This window comes from Ovis canadensis, chromosome 14, assembly GCF_042477335.2.
Source record: "Ovis canadensis isolate MfBH-ARS-UI-01 breed Bighorn chromosome 14, ARS-UI_OviCan_v2, whole genome shotgun sequence".
Classification (NCBI taxonomy): Eukaryota; Metazoa; Chordata; class Mammalia; order Artiodactyla; family Bovidae; genus Ovis; species Ovis canadensis.
The window spans coordinates 47390599-47411240 of NC_091258.1; the positions used below are offsets into that span (position 1 = coordinate 47390599).

A 20642-nucleotide genomic window follows, 5' to 3' on the forward strand; every position below is an offset into this window, starting at 1 on the left:
CAACTCCCCTCACCCTGCTCACCAGTGTCTGTTCAAATCTGTACCACTGGTTAATGCTCTACATCCTGGGGTTGGGGAACCTCTCCTGCAGAGAGTCAGATCGCCAACTGTCAACTCTGCGAGCATCAAGGGGCTGCTGTAGCGGAGGTAAGGAGAGCTGGCCTATCCTGTCCGGGAGCGACCATCACCAGGCATGCCGGGGGAGTAAGGTGGCAGTGCATTCATTGTGCAGGGATTGGTTTTCAGGAGGTAGGGGAGCACAGCCTGGCTGCTGGCTGCCATGGGTACCGAGGAGGGCACAGGTCAAGAACAATGAGCTTTCTGATACATAGGACAAGCTCAGTAAATTACTGCTACTGTTACCACCATGTCTGCTGTTGTGGACTGATCAGCTGTCAAAGCCTCAGGCCTGGGGAGAAGGCTACCATGGGAGCAGGTCAGCCCAGGGACACCTGCCCCACAGAGGGTCAGGGTGGTTGTGTTGTCACCCCCAGGAGGAGCTGGCAGTGCAGACGGCTGGGGCTGCTGAGTGTCGAGGGTTTTCCAGAACCTTCCAGGGTTGAGCCAGGCCCTTTGGAGCCCTGCCGTCTGCACTAACAGGGGCCATCACCCCAGGACAGGCTCTGTGCGAGCAGCTCCTGTGTGAGGACTCCAGGGTGTGGTCACAGGTATCCTGGGCTGGTCAGGAGCAGTTACTGAGCTTGTCTGAATCCCCCTCTCCCCACATAGGCTCAGCGCCTGGCATGCAGTAGGCACTCAATAAATGTTTGCTGAATGAATAAATGCAGCCCACTGTGGATGAGGCCCTGGAGGTGGAGAAGCCGAAGCTCCTGACTCTGCCACCAGACTCTCTCCGTGGCTCTGGCCAGCCCATATCCTCATCTCTGAAATGAAGCGGTTATCTGAGGCCAGTGCATTCCAGGAGCTCAGAGCAGCTGTGAGGCTCCTTGGAGGGTGAGGGGAGACCAGCTGGGCAGAACCCAGATGCCCCACCACCCTCTGCTTCAGCCAGAGCAGCTCTGTTTACATCTCTGGGTTGGGGCTCTGTTCAGATTTCGCTTAAAGAAAGACGTCCCAGGCAATGGTAGGCCAGGTCCCATGAGGGTATCCAGACCCACTTCTTCCTCTATCATCTCGTCTCTTCTCTGCAGGATTCTTCTCTACTCCTCACAGTGTCCAGTCAGACTCTTTACCTTTTTTCTGAGCTAAGAAGTGCTCACCATCCTCCCTTCCAGCACCCCTAGTCTGCTTCAACCTGGCTCCTGCACCCTCACCCTGATATGACATCAGTGGCTGTGTCACCAAGTCCATCCCAGAGTTTTCAGTTCTCAGCTGCATCTGACCCTGTTGGTCACATCAACCCTGCTGGTGGCTCCTCCACCGGGTTCTGGACTCTGAACCCTGGGGTTTTCCTCCAGCCTTTCTGGCTCTCTGGGCTCTGATCATCCATTCATGGTCTCCTTTAGTGCAAGAGGAGGGTGCGTTCTTCCCACACCCGCCCGGGGATGCCGGGTCCCCCAGGACTCCAACCCCACTGGCCTTCCTGCCCTGTACACCCCAGACCATTTCATCCTCACTCTTCTTTCAACTGCAACCTATAGGACAGCAGTTCCCATGACTCTCTTCCACCCGTTTCTGCCTGAGCTGATTCCTTCTGCCTTCCACTGCCTTCCACTGCCCACTCCCTGGGCAGCCCCACCTCCACTGCTCAAGTGCAGCCCACTGCTCAGGTACTGAACTCCTTACCCTCTCCTCCATGCCAGCTTGCTTGATTTTGCTGTCTTGCTTTAGGGTACCACCATCACCACCATCCAGTCCCACAGGGCAGAAATCTACAAGTGACCCTCAGTTTCCCTCCAACACCTGCATCACTACCAGATGCCCAGGGAGACCCTAGGGTCTCAAAAGTAGGTCAACAGATCTCTCTCCTGACTTCCCCCGCAGTCCAACCCCCTCCTCAGACCCCATCCTGGAAATCACTGCCTCAGTAGATATTCATGGAACCAGACAAGTGAACAAACAGAGTGAAGCGGACTCCTCGTGGTTGGCCTCCTGGGCTCACAGACCAGAGGCCCTCAGGTGGTTTTCTAGGAGGGATGCAGAACCGCAAGAGCCCCTGATGCCCTGATTCACCTGGCCGGGGAACTCTGAGGGGCAAAGCCGGACGTCTCAGGCTTCATCATCCAGCCACAGACACACACCCTTTTTTAGCACCTCCTCTCCTGCTCTGTGAATTTAGGCACCTAACAGGGAATCACTTGAACTGTCTTGGCTCACAAAGTTATCTTGCTTGGTACATGTGAAGATACCAAAGCGCATTAAAATCTGGAAAACTTAGGACAGGAACCATAGCTTGTTCCTGTTTGGGTTTCCACACCCCTACATCCTGCCAATTGAGAGGGGCAAAGAGGAAAGTCCCCAGAGGGAAAAACAAACACCAAAGTTTCCCTAGCAAGACCTGGCTGCTAGGAGTTAAGAGTTCAGGGAAGTCAGGGTGAGTCAACAGGGAATGTGAACCTGGGGCAGGGCAGTGGGCACAGGTCTGGCTGGCATCCACAGCTCTGGATACCGGGTGAAGTGGGACCATCCACTGGCCTCTCAGGAGCTGGGCAGCCATGGATCAGACCAGGCTGGGCCGACTTCTCCCAGGCCCTGCCCACTTCCTGGGCTCCCCCAACCCCTGTTACATCGCAAGGACCTTAGCTCATCTCAGCCTCTCACAGAGACAGCCCCAGTAAACCTCCATGTCCCTCCCTCTCAGTTAGGCAGATGAAAAAACTAAGGCAGGGAGAGGAGGCAAGAACAGGAGAGGGGAAGCCCTGAGGGATTTGGTTACAAGGCTGCAAGAGGGAAATCTGGTCTCCTCCCTGCAAGTGCAGACCTGTGAGCCATTTCCAGCCTTAAGCACTGAGCAAGAAGGACCAGCCCGGCTCCTCAGAGAGGCTGGACGCGTGGGAGCCTCCTCCATCTGGCCCCAGCTGGGCAGGGCAGCCCAGGATTCCCCCAGGATCCAGGCTTCAAGAACAGATGCTTCGTAACTACTTCACCACGAGCACATGGCAGCTCCACAGAGCTTCCTCTGCTGTGAAGCGGGGGTGGCCTCAAGGGACAGACCTGGGGGAGGAAGGGCTTTGGGGCTCCAGGGGAGACTGAGGATGCAGCGAAGCAGGGCTAAGAGTAGAGGGCAGCAACCACTGGTCCACAAAGGAACTGGATGGGGCTTGTCTCTGCTAAGTGCACAGGCTGCCAGCAGGCCAGAAGGACTCATAGCCTGGAAAAGCCTCTGGGCTTGGGCCTCCCTCAGAGTGGTGTGATGTGGTCAACAATGCTGGGGTTCAAGGACAACACAGCATTGACACTTGTCAGCTGTGAGATCTAGAGCAAGCTTCTTCACATCTAGAAACCTCAATCTGCTCATCTATAAAATGTAAGCAGTCATAATAGCCTTTTGGTTTGATGCCCAGATTTGACATGCCACAAGGAGAATCTAGGTTGGTGCCAGACACTGAGAAGATGCTTGAGAACTTGACAGTCATAGCCTTTTGACCACCCTCTCTCTACAATGTTTAACATGACCCAAGTCTTTGGCAACAGATTGGCGAAAATGGAGAGAGATTGGGACTCTGGAGATGAACCTGGGGTGTGGACCAGATACTATTGTTTTCTGCTCTGCTTACGGTATTACCTCTGAAGAGACTTCACTGTCAACAGAATGAAGAACTTGAGAGCTAGCTCCTGAACCCCCAGCCCTTGAATGGAGAGTCCACTCTGTGGCCCCATGAACATCCTGGCTACCCCTCCTCTCAGTTCTCTGGTTAATCCCAGAGTCTGACTGTAGCAAGTGCTCAGCATCTGACAGCTAATCTCAGTTTTAAGTGCATAATCCTTTTATATTAATATTAGAGTGGGCTTCCCTGGTGGTTCAGAGGTTAAAGCATCTGCCTGGAATGAGGGAGACCCAGGTTCGGTCCCTGGGTTGGGAAGACCCCCTGGAGAAGGAAACGGCACCCCACTCCAGTGCCGATTCTCTTGCCTGGAGAATCCCATGGAGGGAGGAGCCTGGTAGGCTACCGTCCATGGGGTCACAAAGAGTCAGACACGACTGAGCGACTTCACTTCACTTGACAAGAGGGCATCAGCCTCAGCTTGAGCGCTTAATGTAGTACTGGTAACAGCAGCAGTACCCCAGCTTTTGCCGAGCACTCCCAGCTGGCAGAGTTTTTGTGTCTCCCCCTCCCCTGGCAGTGGGTTCTCAGGGTGACCTCATCCACCTCATGGTACTGAGACGTTTCCATACACTGTCAGTCCCCAAATTTACGTCTCCAGCTCCAGACTCTCCCTGAACTCCAGACTCATACATTCAACTGTCCACCCCGTATCTTCACTCAGATGTCCACTCCGGTGTCTACAGAGCATCTCAGATGGAACAAGTCAAAACCTTAAATCTTGACTTCTAGTCCCCCACCCAAGCTACCCATCATCTTCCCCATCTCAGCAAATGGCAGCTCAGTTCTTCCATGTACTCAAGCCCCAAACTTTCTGAATCTCTACTGCTCTCCTTTCTCATCTACCCCAAACCAATTAATCTGAAAATCCTAACAGTTTCACTTTGAAATCTGACTCCATCTTGCCATCTCCACCACTAAGCCCCAGGACCAAGGACACCATTGTCATTACCTGCACCACTGTTCTGGCCTCCTTACTGACCTCTCTGCCACCCTCTTGCCCGACTCCAGCCTATTCTGCCACAACCCTGGGAGTGTGGGAAAGGGAAAGATCTAGAGACAGCCTTCAGTTGGTTTCTGTATCTAGAAATCTTGCCAAGCAAGCATGATCCCTGGAGTTGTCACCCAAGGCGCCCCAAAGCCAAGTACACTGGGGAGGATTACCTGCAAACAGGAATGAGTAAGGACACTGCCATTTCTCTGCCAAGGACTATACTACATTAGCTATCCTCCTGTACCTGGAACCGTGCCTAGGGTGATTAGGAAAGGCTGGTCGTCGTCTGTGACATCACCACAGAAGTGTGCAGGACCGCATGCTTCCCAGTCAGGAGAGAGAAGCCCCAGGAGCGAAGTCACATGCCCTGTGGGCCCAGGGACCACTAGAGGAGGTGGCAGCATCTAAAAGCAGAAACTTCCAGGCCCAAACTCAGGGCACTGGCCACACTAGTCCCTCTGAGAGCCTGATACATTTTCACCTCCTAGAGTTCCTTCTATCTGCTCCTCTCTGCATTTGAAGTACCATGTCCTCTATTAGCTCTGGTTTCATCAACTTCTAAGGGCGGCTCCCTCTTCCCACCTGGACTCCATATCTGTAGGTGACCTCCAGGCCTTGTTTGAAAAAAGAGTCATTCCAGAGCTTTCCTCTGCCCATCCACCAGGCCCTTCAGCCCCCGAATAATACTTGTCTCCCCTAGGAATGGGGCTAGGGCTAGAGATATAGCCAATTACAGTAAAAACAGCAAGAGCTGAATGACACAGGTTCAAAAACCATTGAAGCAAATGTATTTAAATCATCCAAGCCTCTGCTATTCAGCTATGAAATGGGATCATGAGACCCGCTTTCCAGGGTGACTGAGAGCGTAGTGAGCACACAGTCAGTCAGGAAGGCTGTGTTCTATCCTTCTCCGCTGGCTCCTCTATCCACAGTGAGAGGAGATCTTCCTGCAGGGTCCTCCCAAGACTGTCCCAAGGGGAGATCACATCTTCCCTCTCCGTTCCCAGCCGGGCATGCAGATGCAGCATGGCATACTGGGCCGTACTTCATCTGACAGGCTCTCATCAGGGGCTAGCCAGGTGCCAGCCTTTCATCAGACCCCATCACAGGCACATAACAAGGCAATGCAAGAAAATGGGTTCTCCCGACCTTCTAGACTGGCTGTAAGAGATCCTCTGCTGACCGTATGGGACTTACCCAGGGACTCTACCCCAACTGCCTCTCACCAGAGATGCAGAAACTGAGATGCATACTGGGGACTGGACCAGGTCGCCTAGTGTGTTTGCAGCTGAAACACTGATGCTCCCAGCATGACTCCACATGAAGCGCTCTTTCCATGAGGAGCCTGCTCTCCTCTGTTCCCAGGGAAGACAAACAGCGTAACTATGATCCAAGCCATGTCTTTAAAAAAAAAAAAAATTAAGACCTTATTTCTACATGGGGAGGGAAATCCTGAGATGGAGCAGCTGTAGGGCTTTAGTTTCAGTGGTCAGAAATGAACATCACTGAGGACCCAGGTTCTTTCCATCTTCTTGCTCCACTGTAAAACGGCCATTGTAAGATGGCTCCACTGTAAGACTGCTGCATTGTAAGATGGCCAACACCAGCCCAGGCAGTGACACAACTTTTCCCAGAAGTTCCCCAGCATGAAGTTCCCAGGAGACCACCCTCATGTCTTACTGGCCAGAATTTAGTTGCATGTCCACCCCAAGCCAACCACAGTTCAGTTCAGTTCAGTCGCTCAGTCATGTCCGACTCTTTGCAACCCCATGAATTGCAGCACACCAGGCCTCCCTGTCCATCAGGGAATGGTAATACCAGGACTGGCTTACCAAGCTAGTCTTTAAAAGGACAAAGGTTGTTAGAACCTGGTCCCCCCTCAGTCTAAAATGGAGGCAATGGACAGTCAGGCCTACAAAACCTTCCCCTTTGGCCTGCTCAGTCCTTGTTCTCTGGGCCTCAAGTCTTCAGGAGGACCTCTAAATATCTGAAGTAAGAACTGAACTGAACTGAGGAGTCCCTTTTATGGGGATTCTCTAGGGTTAGTTTTGTTTGTTTGTGTAGTAGAGAAATACCAGCTCACAAGAGTGAGTAGCTAAATATTCAGGAGATTAATGACCCATTTAATCATTGGTAGCCAGCCTGAAATCCATCATGATGGGAGTTCTACACTGTAGAATTGGCAAACAACACTACAAATCAGGAATTTTTTTCTTTTTTTTTCCTGAAAAGCTGGTTTGCCAGCACACCACTGTATAAAACACACATACAGAAATATGCACAGATCATCAGTGTGCAGCTGACTCTTCACAAATGCAGCACACTCAGATCGAGAAATACATCATGAGCTGCAGCCCACAGCTCCGGCCATGTGCTCTCCCAGCCCCTGCGCCATGCCCAGCTCAACCACTGTCTTGACACCTGTCACTATAAATTTTCTAGGTTTTGACCTTTATATGTTTGGAATCATACAGGATATTCTCTTTTGGTCTGGCTTTTTTTGCTCAATATTCTGTCATGAGATTCAATGACACTATTGTGTATAAGTGTCGATCACTTATGCTCATCACATTGTGTATATTGACACAATGGAATGTATACTACTCTGTTGTGTCAATACACCACAAATAACTTATCCATTCTACTTTAGTGGACATCTGAGTACTCTTCAGGTTGAGGCGATGAATAGTGAACGTTCTAGTAGAATGCTGCCCAACAGAGTTTTCTGCAATAATGAAAATGTTCTATATCTTCACTGCCCAGTATGATAGCCACTAGCCACTTGCAGCCACTGAACCCTAGAAATGTGACTAGTGCAACTGAAGACTAAATTTTTTAACTGAAGTACAGCTGATTTACAATACAGGTAGTTTCAGGTGTACAGCTTACTGATTCAGCATTTTTGCGGTTTATACTCCATTGTAGGTTATTACAAGATAATGGGTACAACTGCCTGTGTTATACAGTATATTCTTGTTGCTGATCTATCTTGTGTATGGTAGTTTGTATCTATTAATCCCACATCCCTAATTAGTTCCTTCCTCCTCCCCTTTGGTAACCACAAGTTTATTCTCTATATCTGTGAGTCTATTGCTATTTTGTATATACATTCATTTGTATCATTTTTAAGATTCTACATATAAGTGACTTCATATAGTATTTGCCTTCCTTGTCTTATTTCACTGAGAATAATATTCTCTAGGTCCCACCCATGTTGCTACAAGTGGCATTATTTCATTCCTTTTTATAGCAGAACAGTATTCCATTCCATACCCTTTTTAATCCAGTTGTCTGTTGATGGACACTTGCGTTGCTTCCAAATCTTGGTAATAGTGAATAGTGCTGCTATGAACATTGGGGAGCTTCCGTGATAGCTCATTTGGTAAAGAAGCTGCTTGCAATGCAGGAGACCCCAGTTCGAGACCCCTGAGTTGGGAAGATCCACTGGAGAAAGGTTAGGCTACCCACCCCAGTACTCTTGGGCTTCCCTTGTGGCTCAGCTGGTAAAGAATCTGCCTGCAATCTGGGAGACCTGGGTTCAATACCTGGGTTGGGAAGATCCCCTGGAGAAGGGAAAGGCTATTCTGGCCTAGAGAAATCCATGGAGTGTATAGTCCATGGGGTCTTTGTGGTGCACGTATCTCTTATAATTAGTGTTTTCATTTTCGTCAGATAAATACCTAGAAGTGGAATCATATGGTAGTTTCATTCGTAGTTTCTTAAGGACTCTCCATACTCTTTTCCACAGTGCCTGCACCAATTGACATGCCCACCAGCACTGAACTAGAGTTCCCTTTTCTCCAAATCCTCTCCAACATTAGTTATTTGAGTTTCCTTTTGATGACAGCCATTCTGACAAGTATGAAGTGATACCTCATTGTGGTTTTGATTTACATTTCTCTAATAATTAGCAATGTGGAGCATCTCTTCATGTGACTGTTAGCCATCTGTATGTCTTCTTTGGATAAATGTCTATTCAAGTCTTCTGACCATTTTTCTATTGTTTTTTTAATTGAACAGTATGAGCTGTTTATATATTTTGAACATTAATCTCTTTTGGGGCTCATCATTTGCAAATGTTTTCTCCCATTCTGTAGGCTGTTTTTTCGTTTTGTTGATGGTTCCTTTTGCTGTACAAAAGCTTTTAAGTTTAATTAGGTCCCATTTGTTTATTTTTGCTTTTATTTATTTTGTTTTAGGAGACTAAGCCAAGGAAATATTGCTACAATTTATGTCAAAAAGTGTTCTGCCTATGTTCTCTTCCAGGAGTTTTATGGTTTCGGGTCTTACCTTTAGATCTTTAAACTCTTTTAAAGTTTATTTTTGTATATAGTGTGAAGGAATGTTCTAATCTCATTGTTTTACAAGAAACTGTCCAGTTTTCCCAGCACCACTTGTTGAAGAGACTGTCTCTTCTCCTTTGTATACTCTTGCCTCCTTTGTCGTAGATTAACTGACCATAGGTGTGGGGGTTTATTTCCAGGTTCTCTATTCTGTTTCATGGATCTATGTATCTGTTTTTGTCCCAATACCATACTACTTTGCTTACTGTAACTTTGTAGGATAGTCTGAATTTGGCAGAGTTATACTTCCAGCTTTGTTCTTTTTTTATTTATTGGAGTATAGTTGATTTACAATGTTCTGTTAGTTTCAGGTGTACAGTAAAGTGATTCAATTATACATACACATTCATTCTTTTTCAGATTCTTTTCTCATCTGGATTATCCCAGAATGCTCAGTAGAGTTCCCTGTGCTATACAGAAGGTCCTTGTCAGTTATCTGTCTTATCTGTGTGTACTGCCAGCTTTGTTCTTTTTCCTCAGGACTGTTTTGGCAATTTAGGGTCTTTTGTGGTTCCATATAAATATTAGGATTATTTGTTCTAGTTCTAAAAACAGTATCATGGCTATTTTGGTGTGGAATACACTAAATCTGTAGATTGCTTTGGATACTACAGCATTTTAATAATATTATTTATTCCAGTCTAGGAGCATGGGACATCTTTCAGTTTCTTTGAATCATCTCCAATTTTGAGGAATTGAATTTTTAATTTAATTTTCATTAATTTAAGCAGCTACATGTGGTTAGTGACTACCATATTGGACAGCACTGTTCTAGTATGTGAACATATTGATGCATTTCTGTTGGAGGATTCATTCTGCCCAGGAATGGAATTTCTGCGTTATGGGACATCCATATGTTTGGCTTTAATAGATAGGGCTAAACACTTTTCCAAAAGGGCAGTACCAGTCCACTCTCCTGTCATCAATATATGAGTTCTAGTTGCCCTCCATCGTCACCAGTGCTTGCTCTGAATTTTTTCACTTCAGCCATTCTGGAAAATAGTAGAAATATCACCTTGTGGTTTTCCTTTGAATTTCTCTAGTTATTAAGTACAGTGTACTAGCACCCTGGATATCCTCTTTTGTGAACTGATTATTTAAGCCTTTTGCCCACTTTTTTTTAATTGGGTCTTTTTAGTATTAATTTTTAGGTGGTCTTTATATATTCTGAATACCAGACCTGTGTTGGATATATTATTGCAAAAATCTTCTTCCTCTTTGTGGACTGCTTTTTTATTTTAAGATTTTTTTGAATCTGTTCCTATATTACTTCTGTTTTATGTTTAGTGTTTTTGGCTGAGAAGCACGTGGGATCTTAGCTGCCCAAACAGGGATCAAACCCGCACCCCCAGCATTGGAAGGCAAAGTCCACTGGACTGCCAGGGACGTCCCTGGAAGATTTTTTGACTCTTATAACCATGTCTTTGCATTCAAAGATATCCTCAAATTTTTATATAGAGAGTATTTATCAAGTCTTAAATACAACTGTTTGCTTTATTCATATATAACTTTAAAATTTATAGAAAATAAAATGATATAGAGCATACAGTTAGGGGATACCCTCTTGGACTTCTTAGGAGCAGAGGATCCTGCTGATGCACTTCAAAGAATACATCTTTATAAATGTGAAAGCCAAGGTGGGCACCTTTTAAGTTGGATGGCAGATAGTAATAATGAGTTTTTGTCTATTATTGAAATTTTAGGTGTTAGGTTAAATGAAATTTAAAGAGACTGCTTGTGAAATAACTTAAACTTTTAAAATTTTTCCTTATTTTTTCCAAGATACAAAAGTACCTCTAACACTAAAATAATGATGGTGAGCCCAACAGTTTAAGGACAATTACAGTGCACGCGGCTATATACTTGCACAGCAAGTCACCAACACTCTCTAAACAATAAGAACAGTCACGCTGGGGCACGGCTCTCACATTTTCCTTGCCAGAAAGCACAATGATCAATTACACCTGAGCGATGATAGCACACTGCCATATCTACCAAGCGTAAAATCCAATTATCTAGGACAACACGACTATCAAATTCCCAGCCAGTATGGAACTTCTGAGTCCATATATTCAGAAACCTATGGCGTCTTCCTTAAATTCTTGTAAAATAGGAATTATACTGAGCATTAAAAACACTGAACTAAATAGTCCAACCACCACAGTGGCTGAAATTCAGTGTCTGATTTAACAAATGTTTACCTACCATTTCAAAATCAATTTCTGCCCAATCCTACCACAGCCAGCACTTCTCCTGCAGTGGTATTTATGTTTAATTGCTCAAGAATGAAAGGCCCAGCTATATACCATAGTCTTATTACAAGAGCCACAGGGAGGGCGTGCCCATGGAGCACACACAAGAGGAGAAAGACATGCCCACCATCATCCCTTTGTTCAACACTGGCTTTGATTTAGAGGAGAGGAGAATGCAAAAACATATCATAAAAACTGAATGAAGATCATGTTTAGTAGGTAAGAAACTAAACTGTTTCCAAGTTTAGTAGGTAATCAAGAGTTATACTTCCGCTGCAAAAATCTTTACAGGATTGAAAGTACTAAAGTGACACTAATACTGAAACATAGGTAATCAGAGGTAGCACAGGCTCTGGCGACATGAGTCACCATCAAAAGACAGCCCGGGTAAATATCGCACATTTCCTGTCAGCTGCTGCGAAGACTTGCATTTTTCGAACTGAAAAGGAATCCTGTGGGGCTTTTTACTTCTCACTGACTTGAAGAAAGGCTGTTTTGTTTTAGGTCCCCTCATTGAACATGAGACCAAGGTTTCCAAATGAGTTTTCCTCTATCATCACAAGATGCATTATACTCAGTTACTACTGTTTGACATTGAACTCCTGTAAGTGACAGTGTGGCTACTCTCTTGAGTATGCCACAAAGAACTATTAGAGTGAAAGAGCTAATTGTGCAAAAATGGAGGATCCCATAAGAATGTGAAGGAGGAGCTTTCAGTGTCTTGGGATCTATTATCTGGTTCCAGGCACCTGTACAGACAGGTTCCTCCCTGAGAAGCATTCACCAGTGTCCCAGGGCAGGTTACAAATTATTTAGAAACTCTCAAAATCTTCCCCTTGCTCTAGCTATGTCCTTGATCCTGTTCACATCTCAGTCCCCATGCCCCTTGCCCACCTTGAAGCCCAAACTCCCACCAAAGATCTTTATTTTAATATAGTACAATTTACCCATTGTTTCACAGTCAATATTAATACCTTTGTATCCTGTTTAAGAAATCCAAGGTCATAAAGATGTTCTACAGTGTCTTCCTATTGAAGCTTTACTGTTTTGCCTTTCATATTTAGCACTATGTCTAGGGAATGTTTTGTTTAAGATTTTTAGGTTTAATTGTCATATATTGAGCACCTACTGTGTTCCAAGCATCCTGCTAAGCAGTGTGCTTTAATTAGCTCAAAGAAATTCTGTTCCCATTTGGCAATTGAAGTGCTAGAACCTCAGAGGGGTAAACTGCCCAGAGATCACCTGCAAGAGAGAGGGCCAAGATCTGAACCCAGGACTCTGTGACTTGGCAAGATCCAAGGACCAGATGCATGTCAGCTTTGGTGGCGGAGCTCTGGGGTTCCCCCCACACCACCACTGCCCTGAGGAAGAAGGCTGAGGAGTGACCCTTCTCCCAGAGGACACTAAGGCCATTCACCTCAGACAGTGAATGCTGGTGAATAAAAGGCATTAGGACCGGGGCTGGGGTGCCCCAGTTCAGGGCTGCAAAGCAACCTTGGGGACCGGGGGGATTCAGGACTTCTCCACAAACACTCCATGTTTTTAGAAATCTACGTTCCATGAGCCACACGCTGAGAAACTACTCCAAAGCTCTACAGTTCAGTGTGATGCTGTCAGCCATTTGAGATCATTCGTATCTACTGTGGCCAAGAAGTATGTATCTTTGCCTGGTCTAGTAGTTTTTCTCATTCTACCCACTTAAGTGACATGTTACATTAATAGATTTCGTGGTCTTAAACCATTCTTGCATTCCTGGAATAGGTCCTTTCTCCTCATAATGTATTATTTTTAGTACACCGCTGCCCTGGTGGCTTCCCACATGCCCTTGTAAATTCTAGGAGTTAAGGGAACTACTGCGGAGCAGGGGACAAAGTCCTGTGATATGTTCCAGAATCAGAACCCACAAAAGGCCAGAACAAAACCAAGGATGATAGTACTTGGAGTGGGGGCTCAGCCATTTTGGCCCAAGAACACTTCTCTAGGTTGGCCCAGCCTGGGGGACAGTTGATGATAATTTGAAGCATTCATGAATTTAACATTTATATATCAATTATTCATGAACTTTCTGGAAAGACCACATTGTAGTAAATGGTCATTTTCTGAAGCCACAATTTTGAGGCTCATAATGCAAATGAGGGAGAGGAAAATGGCAACCTACTCCAGTATTCTTGCCTGGAGACTCCCACGGAGAGAGGAGCCTGGTGGGCTACAGTCCATGGGGTCGCAAAGAGTCGGACACGACTGAGCACAGTACGATGCAAATGGGGATGTGACAGCTAATTCCCTAGCTGATGGGTGGGCCACGCCAGCCCCCAGCTCCCATCCAGCTGCTTCTCCACACAGTTCCCCTATTTCCTACACATCAAGCAAGCACAGTGACTGCCAGTGTTATTAAAGCCTGTGTCCTCCATGGAAAACAGCCGAAAAGCCAACTGTAGGTGATGATGGAAGAGTAGAGAGAATGAGTTCAAGGCCACTGATGACTCTAGCAAGAAAATGGGAGACTGGTGGTGTGGGTTCAAGTTGAAAGTCTCATTCTGCTGTGGTGTGAATTTGTAATGTCAGCCAGTTCACCACTTCCTCTGCAGAAACAGGGAAAAGTGGTCTGTGATACTGTTTCAGTGAGTTTTCCAGCCAACAAATAAATTGTTCATCAAACTGGAGATAAAACTTTAGTGAATGATGGCAGGATGGTAAGCTATGGAGTTTGGATACGTAGAAGTACATGTGAGTTAATTTTGGTGAGTTTATTGAAGTGGCAGAATCTATCTTAATAGTGGAATAAATCATTTTCATCTTATATTTGTAGAATCATGAACGGCCTGTGGGTGGTCACTTTTATTTTTCCAGTTATATTTTAATGCAGTGGCTAACAATCCTCTGCTTGGCAGTGGAGCACTCTCCTATGAACTCTGATGTATAAGCAGAGGGAGGCAGGGCCAGGGCTACTCCGCATAACATGAGAGCAGAGAACTCCATGATCTACCAAGACTTTCCCCCTGAGCACTGGGGTTATTTGTGCTTTTTACAGTCTGAGAGGTTCATTTTAGCTGATTCACATAATGTTCCCAGTGCCTAGCGTGTATCCAAGCAGAGAAGCACTTAGTGAGTACTGGTGGGTGGATGGATGGACGGGTGGATGGATGATTGAATCTATGGATGGATGCATGGATGATCAAGTGGATCCTGAGTAGAGGCCTAGATACATAAATACATGGGAGGGTGGATAAACGGATGGTTGAGTGAATTAATGGAGGGGTGGATGACTTCACATTCTAATCCTCAGTTTCCACTATAACCTGCCCCACTTGTAATGCCTCAAACAGCCAAGTGAAACATGTCAGGGCCTTGACATCTTGCAGAGATACATTTCCGTTGTAAGAAGAATCCTGAACGCCAAGCAGCCATTTCCCCAGCCTCATAATGCCAGTGTTCATGTGGCAGCCCACAGCCTCACCCCAGGAGCACCTCCTCCTCCCCTGAGCTCTTCTGCGACCTCACCCTTCGTACTCCTGCCCAGGCCCCTTCCTCCCTCCCCTGCTCTCGTTCTGCTGGTTCATCCTGCAAGACCCAGCCCCCGTGTGGATGTTCCTGACCTGCCCCCAGTGCCCTAATCTCTCTCCATCACAGTCTCCTGGTGACAAGAGGATAGGTATCGCCAAGTGGGCTGAGAAGTTGCCCAAAAAAAGAAGGGGATAGGACTCAGAAGCGCCCACGTGTAGTGAGCCTGCCCTGCCGTGTCCCCCTACCCTAGCTGGGAGGCTGGGACCAGCCATTGGTGAGCAAAGAAAAGACAGCGCCTGAATCCTCTTCCCCAGATTTTCTCCAATGACTTCACAGCCTCACCCTGGTGGCTTCAGCAGTGGAGAAGAAGTGCACTTCTGAGGCCAGACTTAGGGAAGTGGACCCATGACAAATGTGTTCAGAATTTTCTGTGACGGGGACTATCAGTCAGAACTCTGTCTGCAGCCCCCTTCTTCCTCCAGCCAGCATCTCCGAAGATATGGGCAGGACTGGAGAACTAAAGACGGTGGCTCAGCACCTTCGGTGCCTCGGTGCCCTTCCTTTGCCAGTGGTCCTAGGTGGCTTCAGACTGCAAGAGCAATCTTCTGATCTCACTGCCTCCCCCATCGCGTTCACTGGGCTCCCACCTCCTCCCTACCCCTTTACCCACCCTTCAGGAAGAACAATTCAAGATCCAAGAATAAACATCTTTCAGACAAACAGTGAGCAGGTCCAGAGAGAGAGCAGAGAACATGCCCAAGGTCACAGAGAGGGTAACTGGCAGAACCAGGAATGTAGCCCAGTTCTCCCAGCTCTGCCACAAAAGCAGGTGGACAAACTTCAGCCCACCAAGATTCAGTGTCCTGTAAATGGGAGTGGCCATGATTTCACACAGAGAGGAGGCAAGCGCCAGACTCGGCCCCAACCCCAGGCTGGGGTCACTGAGGGCCTGACTCACCAGTGGTTCCCAGTCGCAGCCTGGAGCAGAAGTCCGGAGGCGCAAGCGCTGGCTTCTGCCTGGCCCGGCGGTGGCCCACGGACCCAGGCACCATCCCAGCCCCGACAGGAGCCTCAGGACCCCATGCGCAGAGTCGGGAGAGCACCAGGGCTGTTTCTGCGGCGTGCTCACAGTACTTCAGCTTGGCGCGGCGGAGGAACTCTCTCAGGAACAGCTCACCGTCAAGAGCTTTCAGTTGAGCCTGGCTCCACTCAGAGCCCGGGAGCCTGGGCTTCAACCTCCTCCACGCACGCCCCACGCTCCACGCACGCCCCACGCTCCACGCACGCCCCACGCTCCACGCACGCCCCACGCTCCACGCACGCCCCACGCTCCACGCACGCCCCACGCTCCACGCACGCCCCACGCTCGCCCACTCACGTTCCATGCTCCACGCATGCCCTTTGCTCTACACACCGCTCCACCCTCTCTCCACGCTCACTTGGAGCCTGGCAGCAGCCTTCGTGTGTTTATGACATATCCCTTTCTTGGGAAGATTCCTTGGAGAAGGAAATGGCAACCCACTCCAGTGCTCTTTCCTGGAGAATTCCATGGACAGAGGTGGCAAAGAGCCACGATTGAGCGACAAACATACACATACACTATCCCTTTCTTCAGCCAGAGGGCGCCCCTAAAACACTTGGACCTAGGCCCTGGACGTCTCCTCTTTGCCCTGGAGATAAAGGACAGCCTTTTCCCCTAATTTAGTTCCACCTGGTCTTAGTTGCCGCACATGGATTCTCCAGCTGTGTTATCTAGTTCCTGACCAGGGATGGATTCTGGGCCCCCGCACTGGGAGCATGGAGTCTTAACTACTGGACACCAGGGAAAACCCAAGAATGGTCTTTTGACTTTCTAGATCCTCTAATAGTGGACCCCTGCCAGCCCCTCAAAACTTAGCAATATTTGTGCTCAGTCGTGTCTGACTCTGCGGCACCATGAACTATAGCCTGCCAGGCTTCCCTGTCCATGGATTTTCCAGGCAAGAATACTGGAGTGGGTTGCCATTTCCTTCTCCAGGGAATCTTCCTGACCCAGGGATGTTTAGCTATTTAAAGGCTTAGTTTAGCTAACCATGACATTCAGTGTTTAGCTGTTGATATACTTTCACCCTGAATAAGACCTAGGTTATGGTCTACGTTGCTACATATAAGGTGGCCAGGAGGAAGCAAAGCTCAATTCTAGGGAGAGGAAATTTTCACTTTAGCAAAACCCCAAAAACATGAGTTCTGTCTCACAGTGCCTGTTAGCCACAGACTAGCATCTTGCCTAAGAGCACAGGGCTTTGGCTGCCCACTGACTTGGGTCCCTCTGTGTGGGCTGTGTGACACTGGACAAATCACTTAACCTCTCTGAGGTCCAATTTCTCTACCTGTTAATTGGAGTTCCCATCATGGGCCATCATAAGAATTAAATGAACTAGTACATGAAAAGTACCAAGCATGGTGCAGGACACACAGTAAGTGTTCAGCAGAAGTTAGCTAGTCATGCTGGTGTGTGGAGGAAGGGCCACATCTCAGGGTACAATTTCCTCTTGGTCATCAGCACCTTTGTAGAGGCTACTTGGGAAGAAAATCTAGGCTAGAGGCAAAGCTTGCCTCATTCTCTGTCCTGTTGCAGTTGGTATGGGGGACAGAGAGGCAGAGGGGTGGGAAGGGGTGTTAGCATCATGTCATTTTTCTGCAGTCATTTTTATCTCATTGATGAAGTGGACCCTGCGTTTGGAAATTGGAAGAATTTCCCTCATAATTTAAAGCAGCGCCTACCTCTGCCGGTCACAGTGACTGGAAGATTAATTTCTCACCAGCCATACAGGCGGATGCCTGCCCAAACTGGCTTCATGCAGGTGCAGGGGTTGCCATCTCCACGCCTGGCTGGTAATGAGCCCAGCACTGCCAGGAGGGTGAGGCTCCCCTTAGCAGCTGAAGCAGGTGGCAGCAAGTCGTCTTCAAGGTGACCCCATGGGACTGGCACATTGGCAGAAGGCACTGCATGCTGAGCAGGGCAGGCATGCACGCACACACATCCTGCCCTAGGTTTTTATTCTGGGCACCCACAACCTTGCCTTGGCCAGCTTTCTAGTAGCCCATCTGCCTTGGATCATGGGGTGGCCAGCATGTCCCAAGCCATCGAAGCAGCTGGGACATACTGAACCAGTCGAGCGTGGACTCCATACGCTCCTATGCTCCCCAAGGAGGACTGCCTGTCTGACATTCCCAAGTCCTGCCATTGGCTTCTAAGGGGGAGAGGCCACATGGTAGATGGGAAGATGGTGACATTGGTTGGATGGCCAATTGGCTTGTGCTTTATTAGAGAGAATATGGTAACAGAGTGGCCACTGGTTCAGACCGAGTCCAAGCCAAAGCCTGATCATTGACTCAGCAGTGGCAGCACTGTGGACTAGATGAGAGGTGGCCACAAGCTTCGCTTCATGACCAGGGTAATCACTGTGTGAAGTGCTATGTTGGAAAGGATGTTTTAAAAAAGGAAAGGATGCTGAGGCTGGCTCCTGGGCCAAACAAAAAGAGAATGGTTATTAATTAGCCCTATACTGGCTATATGATTGCAGTGGGTCATTTAATATTTTTGAGCCTCAGGATCCTCACCTCCAAAATGGGGAGAACATAGCTTCAGGGATGAAGTAAGCTCTTTAAACAGACCCTACACATAGCAGGGGCTCTCAAAACAGTGGTGTGTGTTTGGCCCCCAGAGAATCCCAGAAATTGACATACCCTGACATTCTCATATCACGGGGTCAAGAAGCACACATGCCCAGCCAAAGCCAAGGGTCTCTCCCTCTCCCCAGTGAATGCACCTGCAGGGGAGCAGCTTACAATGAACTTCAGCAGGCAAAGGCTGCTGAAAGTAAGGCTTTCAAGCCAGCCCCTCCTAATGAATGTCAGTAGGTTTCAAGAGCTACCAGCATGGGCAGAACTGCTGGCCGGGCATCTTCACAGCACAGGCAGCAACCCCGAGTTCCTGTTTCACCTACCTGTCCCTGCCATGGGCTGAATGTAGGAGAGCCTTTTGGAAATGGTGCTAGAAAGGGATAAGAAGGGACAGATGGCCACAGCTGAACTTCCAGCTTCTGATTTGCCTAAGTCCAGGCTCTCACCTGGGAACAAAGCCCTCCTAACAGCATCCTCAGTACAGTATCCTCAAACACCCAAGACAGAGACCTCATTCCCCCGAGGGAGCTCAGGGCCTCCCTGCCACTTCTTTGTCTGGTCTCAAGGCTGGAGCCACCCATTCAATACATGCCTTGGGCACCTTTGGTAAACTTGGACCCAGGGCTGAGCTTGAGGATACAGAGGGCACTCAGACACAAGCCGTGGTAACCGTGCATGATCATACATGCATGATCATACATGACAGATGCAGAACAGGGCCTGGGACCTTAGCTCTGGGAGGGCAGACAGAAGGACCCCTTTCAGAACAGGGCCCAGGAATGCTTGCCCTGCCCCTGTGGCTCACCGAGTGTCTGCAGCTCACTCCCCCTGGGGAGGTGGGACCAGCATGCCAGGGACAGGGACACAGAGGGCAGTGAGCTCTGGACTTCGAAGTTGGGGCCTGAGTTCTTGCTTGACTTGACCACAGAGTAACAGAATGACTGTGGGCTGGTCACTTACCAGTCCTGAGCATCAGTCCACACATCTGTAAAACAGGAAATCCACACCCCAACCCAGCTGAGTGGGAGGGAATTAACGGGCAGTCTCAGAGACTCACTAATGAGGTGCTTGTTTCTCCCTGGGCAGAGGCCCGTGGGTGCTCTTGGCTGACTCTAGCCCCTCCCTGGAGCTCCAACCCTCGGGGCTCCATCATCTTATCCAGCGGGAGGACAACGCCATCATGGCTCCCAGAAGCCCCCTCTAGTAGCGCTCTCAGGGACCCAGCTGTTGGCCCTAGAGAAGGTTCTTTCATCGTCTATACTCCTGCCATGTCACACCCCTTCCTAGAAGCCCCTTCTTACCTCTCTGCTCCTTTGCCCTTGCTCTTCCCCTGCCTGGAATACCTCCAAACTTCTCCAAGAAGTCCTCCCTGATCAGATCCAGCCCCCTGACTTGTCTGGGTCAGTTACTGCCCACAGGCCCAGGCCCGCCTGATTTCCCTGGTGTCCCATGGGTAGGATTCACCCCCAAAGCAGGCGACCAGTATGGTTTGTCCTCAAACTCCAATGCCTGAGTATCCTCCATCCCTTCCCAAGACCTTGGCAAAGTCACAGTGACCTTCCAACCTTGTGCCTTGTTGGAGGAGAGTCCTGGTCTAGCACTGGATCTTGGGTTCAAGCCTCAGCTCTGCCACTAATTTGCTGTGTGACCTTGAGCAAGTCCACTGCCCTCTCTGAGCTTCCTTTTTCCTATCTGTGAGTTGGCTGAGCTCCCAGGGCAGAGGCTTCAGGGGAGAGGAGAAGAGGTCAGCTCTCACTAGTAGAGGCTCCTGTAGATGTAGAGGGGCAGGATGTGGGCAAGGTGCTGCTCCCTTCCTCCCTGGCAGAAGCAGTCAGGATAAAGTCCATGGGCCACGGTAGCCTCCATTTACCTAGGGATGAGGGCTTCCCAGGCGGCACTAGAGGTAAAAAGCCTGCCTGCCAATGCAGGAGACTCAAGAGACACAGGTTTGGTCCCTGGGTCAGGAAGCTCTCGTGGAGGTGGGCACAGCCACCCACTCCACTTTCCTGCCTGGAGAATCCCACAGACAGAGGAGCCTGGTGGGCTATGGTCCATAGGGTCGCAAAGCGTTGGACACGACTGGAGTCACTTAACACGCACACCGAGGGAGGGATAACTCGCAGGGCAGCAGGGAGGCAGGAGGCAGGTATGGGGCAGG

At 48.5% G+C, this 20642-nt stretch overlaps 1 protein-coding gene across 1 annotated transcript in view; it reads left to right on the forward strand.

Moving 5' to 3' along the window:
- BEAN1 (brain expressed associated with NEDD4 1) overlaps window positions 1–20642 on the forward strand; it is a 38645-nt gene that overhangs the window by 9713 nt on the left and 8290 nt on the right. The gene's annotated exons all lie outside the window — the stretch shown is intronic.